This window comes from Talpa europaea, assembly GCF_964194135.1.
Source record: "Talpa europaea genome assembly, chromosome: 14".
Classification (NCBI taxonomy): domain Eukaryota; kingdom Metazoa; phylum Chordata; class Mammalia; order Eulipotyphla; family Talpidae; genus Talpa; species Talpa europaea.
Genome location: NC_140082.1, coordinates 13630553 through 13638848, shown reverse-complemented (window position 1 = coordinate 13638848; position 8296 = coordinate 13630553).

Sequence of the window (8296 nt, the reverse complement as noted above, 5' to 3'; positions counted from 1 at the left end):
CCCGCCATGCCTGAGCCAATCCTGTGGCCAGTGGATGGGGCGCCCGCCCTGGTGGACATGAGCCTTCTGGGTAACTGTGGGTAGGACATAAACTCTGAGCCTCAGTTTTTTTCTATAAAATGGGGCAAAACTTTTGTGAAGATCAGCGAATTCCACGGGCTTTTGTAAGAAGAGAGGATTGTTGCAGCGTTCGTACAGTGATATGACTGGGGCAGAACGTAACAGAAAACTTACAGTGGCGTGAAGAAAAAAGATTGATTGTCTTGGATGGCAGGAAGTCCCAATCGGGCTGTTAAATTCACAGTCTCATGGACACAAGTTGGTGCCAGTGCTCCAGGCATCACATCCAGATTCAGCGCCCTCGGGAGGAAGCAAGATGGCGCGTCCCATCTCTATTTATGAGGGGGGAGGCCTTGCCCGGAAGAGGTCCAGTCAAGCTCCTCGGTGTTACTGGTCAGGATGGTGTCACGTGTGTCACGCGTCAGCCAACCAGCAGGTAGGAAGTAACTGGTTCTGAAGGGGCGGAGGGCAACATGGAGGAAGGCAGTAGCCCAGCAGGCATCGTTCTGTGGAGAGGATGGTTGGACGATATTGTCTGTAGCCTCTGCTACAGGACTTTCCTCAGAAGCCCGCCCTCCACCCCGCCTTGCTGGTGGAGGAGCCATTTTCGGGTTCATTGTCATCCAGAATGACTGTGGCTCACTTTGGGGCCGTAAATGAGAGGCCTCTTCTCTAAGGCTTTAAGGGATAGACCTGCCCGTAAAATCAAAACCCCCTCTCCACCCCAAGGAGCTCTGCTTACCGAGGTGAGTGTTGAAGTCCTTCATTTTTTGAGAAAGCACCACCGAGTCCTAACTGCTAGGCCACCAGGGAACGCCCTTCATTGTTTGAGTAATGGGATAATTACAGGCTATGAATTTTCCTCTGTGGGCCTTTTTGGCTAAATATGTAGCAACTTTCTCCACGGTGGTTTTCTAAATATTTGATGTATTGGGTATTGTGTTTAACTCAAAAAGCTGTTCAGGGAGAATTTAAAATGTTTTCAAGTTGTGAAAATTTGGTTTGTTCCAGTAAGACCTTAAAAATGACCTTTTCTGATGTCCTTAAAGTGTGAGACATGCCCAGAGGTAGGCCAGGGGATTTTTAGGCGACACAGCGGGCAGAGAATCACTTAGAGGAAAACATCATCCCGTCCCATTCTCTGTCCTCCAGATTAGGTCAAGGTCTCAGTTTCATGCGTCTGTGGTTTTGATGCTCCCCTAGTGCGCACTAATCTCTTTCATGGAGAAAAGCTTGAAGCTCGGAACCCCTGAAAGGCAGAGCTATAGCTCCCCACCCCATGAGCCCTCCACTGAGAATAGGGGGCCAGTTCCCCAGGCAAGTCAGAATATTGCAGCTGGGCTGGACTGCGCCAGAGCCCCTAACCCCAGTCTCCATCCCGCCTTCGCAGTGTGAGTTTGTGGTGTTCTCCCACTATGAGCGACGTGTAATCTCCACACCCGGGCCTTCATCATGGGCTCCTTTTACCCAATAGGGTGTTAGCAGATGTCCTGGACTGGCCCCCAGGGGGAGGATGTGAGATGTGGAGCAGAACTAAGTCACCCAGGTGAGATCAGAGGATCCCCAGGGATACCGGAGAAATAAGTGCTTTTTGTAGTCCGCAGAATTTTTGTCATTTTTTAAGCGCAGGCATTAATTTTATGCGATAGCTACTGTGCCTTCACCCACTGCATCCCTCACGTTCTAGACGAGGCAACTGCGGCTCAGAGAGATACAGACTTGCCTGGGGCATCTGGCTGGTGAGATGGGATCCCATCGTGGCGGTGGGATTCGAACCCGGGCATTGTGCCGTCAGACCCTACCCAGTGGAGAAAATATTCTGATCCCTGAAGGGTGAGAGGTGACAAGCGGGCCACTTCATAAAAGACCCTGGCTGTCGCCTGCCACTTATGCTGAGCCCCCGAGACTGTCAGCTCCCATTTAGAAGCGTCTCCCTTTGAACATACCCCCTAACTTTATTCCGACAAGGATTTCTTATTATGTGCGTGTATGTGTATTTAATAATGATAAAGCACTTGTATGTCATATTTGACAGGAGGGCTTTTTTCATCCCAAGTTTAAAGCACTACTGGGAAATAATTAGTGCTACTGGAGTCAAAAACAAAGGGGCCCCATCAGAAAAGACAGTCTCAGAAACTCTTGGATCTTAATTGAACAATTACCTCTTATGCCTATGAATAGTTCATTATTACATGCCCTGTTATTATTAGCTGTTATTATTGTTTTAGATGAATGCTAGGGATTTTTAAAAATCAAAAGCCATTTTCAACCACACTGTTCAGCTCCCCCCCTCCGTGCACGCTTCTGACATTTCTGAATGTACTAATGTCACGGGCTGCCGTCCCCGCGCCTCGCCCAGATAACGGTGCAGTCTGATCGCTCCGGTCCTTTGCACGGGGCGGTTAGATACTCCAGGTCTCAGTTCCTACTGTGGTTAATTTTTGACTCCCTGGCGAAAGCATTTACATGAGAATCAGTCACCTACCTTTTATTTTTTAGGGATCCAAAGTCACTGGGGACAAGGGGGAGATTTTTGCTCACCCCAAGGTTTTGAGAGCGAGGGGGAGGGAAACAGAGGATGCTGGGAGGGGCGGGCGGGGGGTCAGTGGAGGCCCACGGTCCTGGGAAGGAGGGTGGGAATTTGGGTCAGGAAAGGCCAAACTGGGAGCCTTGTCTTCTTGGAGGGAGAGTCTATGAGTGGATGCAGATCAGATACCTCCCAGGCGAGGGAGGCACAGTGCTCGGGTGGGGCACTGGCGACGCAGGAAGCCTGTGCAATCCTGTGCATGGCCTTGACGCTGCCCCGGAAGTCATGTACCCTCTTCCTTATTCACAGCACCTCCTTTTGTTCAAGTTGTCCACTCTGCTCCACAGTCATGCACTTCCCTGAGCCAACCGCTGGAACTGCTTTCCCTTATCGGTGCAGGACTAGCCATGTGAACCAGTTCTGACCCTTGAGACAAAGAGGGGAGGTCTGCTGACGGGGAGGGACTTCTGGCAAAATAAGAGAAGTAGAGGAAGGCACTGTCGTCTTTGCTAGGTGCTGTCAGGTCTAGATGTGGTGTCTGGAGCTGCAGCAACCATGTTGTTATGGTGAGGGGGTTCGTGGAATAGAAAGATGAAAAGGACCTCAGCCCTTGATGATACCATTTTGCTCCTGAGGTCACCAACGCTGGGCCACCCTACCTTCTGATGGTTAGTTGACATAATAAATGTTCTTTCTCATTTAAACCAGTTTATCTGCGTTACTCGGCAGATAAACCATTACTCTGCAGATACAAGAACAAAGTTTTACCCTCACCCCCTTTTATAGATGAACAAAGTGAGATTCAGTAAAGTAAACACACTTGTCTAAAAACACACAGCCTGCATGGTGCAGAGTCAGGATCTGAACCCTCTGTCTTTGGAGGAGAAACTTTGGCAGGAGTGGGGTGTGGTTTTTGTGTTTTGTTTTAAACATCGTGTTTCTGGCTTTTCCAAGGCAGTGCTCATTCCATTGCTTCACACAGATGAATGGTCTCCAGCAGCTGAAGACAGGGAAGATTGGGTGGGTCTGGGACTCACACCCAGGCTCATGGATTTCAGCTCAGTCTTCTCAGCATCTGGACGTGCTCAGTGACATCAGAGAGCCCCCATTTGCTCTTAGCCCCCCCTCATTTTGGTCTGACCAGGGTGGGGCTGGCGATCCTGGAGAGTGGCCACCAGGGGCCACTGTTGTTACACGCAGTGGCCTGCTCAGAGCAGGGCTGAGGAAAACTTGGAATCAAGGGGGACATATGGTGTTGCCCTGAGGCTTTCACACTCATGAAGTTACCCACCCCTTCCCTCCCACGTCCACGCCCCCTGCAAGGAGAGCAGGCAGCCTAGATTCGCCACTGGAGGGTTAGAACCTCACTGCTGGGTGCCCTCAGGCAAGTTGCCTCCACTCTCTGAGCCTCATTTTCTTTATTTTCAAAATGGGGGTATTCATCTCCATTCCTCAGATGAGGGTTTCCTCCCCATGGCGGGGTGGGGGGCTGGGGGTTCCCCCATCCCCCTCCTTTGGGCATACACCCTGGACAAAGACCATTTAGGATGTGTCTCAGGCCCCGCGACTCTAGCACACAGTTCTATTCCAGTCTTTGCTCTGCCATAAACTCATTAGGCGTCTTTGTTGGAGAAACTGGGGTCTCCAGCGGAGAAGGAACTTACTCATTTCCCCCGGTTGCAACACAAGAGGTAGGACTCAGTATTTTCTGAAGTCTGATTTGTTCCCTGGGATGTTAAAGTAGAGAAATAAAGATGCAGATGATCAGAAGTGAGGATGCTGGTTAAAGCTGAAAGCCCAGGTATCTTGACTGCACGACTTTCCAGAACATTTAATATGTTTAATATGCTAATATGATTTCTACATCTCCAAGGGGTGGGGGGTGGGGGGGCGAGGTGGGGTGATGTATAGGAATCTGTTTCTCAAGCTCCTTTGACCTGAAAACCCACTTTCCAAGATGAAAATCAGCTGGACATGGTGATGCCAGAAAAGCAACCTTTCACGTCATTGGGTGTGTTCTCTGGAACAGGACCCCTGCTGTCCAGGGGATCTGGCCAGCGTCTCCATGTTCACCCCTACCTGGCAGATGCTTGGGAATACCCGCCTCTTTCCAGCTGAGAAATAAGTCAGAGAGGGGAGGTCCTTGCCGCAGGCCACTCTCCTGCGAGGGGTGAAGGGTCAGTTCCCTCCCACAGAGCCCATCGTCCTGATCACCATCACCTGGTGCCAGGCCAGTCCTTCAAGTACCTCCCCACCCCCACAGGTGAAGTCAGTTTTCCTGCCACTCTCTGGTGAGCTGATAATGATGGTGATTTAAAGGAAATTCCTTTGCCTGCTGGGCTTCCACCCCCAGGCCCGTGCTGGGGTGGGGTGAAGCGGGCCCTTTAGGAGCTCTGGGGTGCACAGCAAAGCCTGGCCCCTGAGCGGGTGCACGTGGAGGCCATGGAGACCGCGAGGACGCCCAGGCCCCTGCCCGGTCCCCCTGCAGCTGGGCCGTGCCGAGCGGGGTCGAGGGCGCTGTTTGCAGGTGAGTTTGGGGTCGAACTTGTCTCTCCTGCCCTTCCCCTGAGCTTGGGAGTGATCCAAAGACTGGCACAGGAGTCAAGGAAACACGGAGCCACCCTGAAAAGGTGAGTGAACCCTAAACACTGGCGCCTCCCTCAGTACTCGACCACGGGGCGGGTCAGATGGTGGCAAAATGGGAGATTCTCTGGCGGTCGTGACGGCGAGTGGTGACAGAGCGGTGTGTGTGCCGGCCACGGGGCGACGGGGCAGCACCGGGCAGCACAGCTCTGGGGGTGTGAGCGCAAGACCCCAGCTCCAGCCCATGCAGAGGAGCCGGCAGTTCTGGGGGGCGGAGTGGGGTCTGTGCAGGAGGGCGCCCTCCCTCTGCCTGCGCCTCACGCCATGAAGTCCAGCGGGCGTGGGAACCGCGGCTGGACCCAGGTTTTGGAGTCAAATAGGCTGTATTTGGCGATCTGGATAGCGGTTTTCTGTGCTCTGCAGGAGGACAGTACAGCCTCAGGCCAGTGAGAGGCCTGCTGGCGCCAGCCTCCCTCCACCCGCAGCTGTGTGGCCTTGAGCAAATGACCGCCCTTCTCGGGATAAACCGCAGCACCTGTGTGGGGTTGCGTGGCTGGGCGGCTAAGTACTGTTCAGCGCCGAGCCCCACCAACCCGCCTGTGGAACTGTGGGTGCCAGTAAGGTCAGTGGCCCCTGAGCCGCCCCCCTCTGGGGACAGAATGGTTCAGGGTCACGCCAAGCAGTGATGTCAGGACTACGAGGTCCAGCTCACTTCAGAGGCTGGGTCCACTGTGCCCCAGCGGCCTCCCTGGGCCTGGTGGTGCCCCCAGGGGGCTTCAGCTGTGTCTGAGGGCGTGTTGGGAGGCAGCAGGGCCCTGGTGCGGGGCTCAGTGCCAGAACCTGGCTCCCGGTGACCACTGTGTACCATCCCGGGCCGTTCTCACCTTCTGTGTCCTCACCTGTAAAATGGGGATGCGTTGCTGGCATACCAGAGGGTTGTTGTGAGGCTGTTAGCAGAGGCCAGAAAGCATTTTCCCAGCTGCTGTTTGCATGCCGGGGTTCCTCCCAGTGCCTTCCCGCTCAGCCCTGACTTCCCAGCTCGTCACAGAGCGGGCTCCTGGTTCCAGCTCCCCAGGGCATGGGGTGATGGGCTTGGGTCATTGGCCCAGCTCAGAAGGGCCCAGGGCCTGCCTCAGACATAGCCCTGTCTTGTCCAAGCCTCTGTTTCCTTTTCCCTGGACTGCTGGTTGCTGTGAGGCCGGCGGAGAACTGGGTGCCCTGAGCCCAGCATGCTCCTGGGCACCCGGCTCTGCGCGCCACCAGGCTCGGGGACCCTGGCCTTAGGGAGGTGGATGTTTCCACTGTAGTGTCACATCCAGGTTGTCCGCGCTGTCCCCACCTCTGCCCCAGACTACACCCCACCAGCCACTGGCTCCACACATGGGAAGCCTCAAACTGGGGGCACTCTCGGGGCCTCCCCAGTTCCCAGCCCAGATGCCTCACCAGGCAGGCCAGGGGAGAAGAGCCAGGAGGCAGCAAAGGTGGGGACAAAATAGGAGGAAGAGCCCATGCTGTGGGGCTCAACTCCAGCTCTTCAGACTCGCTGTATGACCTTGGGCAGGTCACTTCACGTCTCCGAGCCTCAGTTCTTCCCTAGAACACCCTTTCTTTGCAAGGGTGTGACCGGGAGCCAATGACCTACAGTGTAGATGAAAATGCCTGGCACACAGTAGTGCCTGTAAAGTGCTGAGCGCCTTGGGACAGACTGACGACCTGCAAACTCCCAGGTACCATGGCATGGGGTAGGTGCTGGCTGGTCAGGGAGATGGCCACGGCCCGACCATTTTGGCCTGTCCCAGCCACATGCCCCATGGAAGCTTGGAGAATGCCAGGCACAGAAGCTGGAGAGTTTAGTGGTACAGGGGGGAACGCCACCCCCAAACCACCACCACACCATTCAGGGAACCAGCCAGAAGGGCCAGGTTCCGTTACATCTCAGCCGCTCCATGGGCCAGTCACGCACGGCGGCCTGGTGGCCAGCGGCCCAGCTCCGTGGGTGCCAGGAGGCGCCCGGCCTGTGTCTGCGGGGAGACGGCCCCTTTTACTCTCAAGGGGAGGAAGAAAGAACAAAACCGAGAGCTACAAAACAATCCCACAGCTGAGACACCATCTGTGTTTTCCTTTTTTTTTCTTTCTCTTCGTTTTTAAAACAATATAGTGCAGGCTGCACTTCTCACAGTAGAATATAATGGTCAATTTTAGTATAAAAAAAAAACATTCTCAGAGATTTGTAAATGCACTTAGTGCTTGAGCAGGCCTTGGAGAGAGATACAGTACCGCTTTTGGAACGCCAGAGGGGGCGGGGCGTGGGGAATACGGGCCTTGGGGACATAACAGGGGGCCCTGCCCGCCTCCCCCTACCCCTGATGGTGCCGGGCAGGCTTTGGGGGGCAGCTTGTGTGACTGGGATGGGATTGCCCAGTTAAAACCAGCAGGTTTCCCCTTGCTGGCTCCCAGGAGACCTCCCCAAGAAGGCAGAGCGAGGTCCCTCTGACCGGGGTCTAAGACCGCAGGCCCATGGGTCATCCCTAGGGTGCCTTTGTGCGAAGAGGAACCGGCACCCCTTCCTTGGGTTTGGGAAATCGCTGTAATAACTACACAAGGCTAGGGTGCAGGTGGGATCTCCCTGGACGAGGTGCCCTTGTGCAGTGCGCCGTCTGCACCCCTGTGCCCGGCAGCCCTGTGAAATGTGCTGGAGGGAAGGGGCCGGCGGCAGCCGGGGTTTGGAGGGTGGGGGATGGGAGCGTGGTTCTGTGTTGGGAAGGAATGGGGAGCGTGGGGGAGCGTGGGGGAGGGGAAGGAGAGTCTAGGGGCGGCGCGGGCGGGCTGGCAGTCCTGGGGCCTCTATGAGAGTGGTCTTCACCTGTCCTGGCCGATGAGGGGGTGCTATGGGCCCCGTGACTTCCTACAGGCCCCCTCGACTTTTCTAGGAGACTGAGGAGTCTGGGGCCAGGAGAAGCTCTCGACTTCTGAGTCGAGACCATCATCTTTCCTCCTGCCTCCCACCCTGGCCCCGGCACCTTTCCCGGGAAAAGCGGAGGGAGCCATTCCTGTTCCTCAGTGGTTTCTCTCTCCCTGTCTCTGCCAGCTTGGATGGAGGAAGGCATGGAGGTCAGCGGCTGCCTC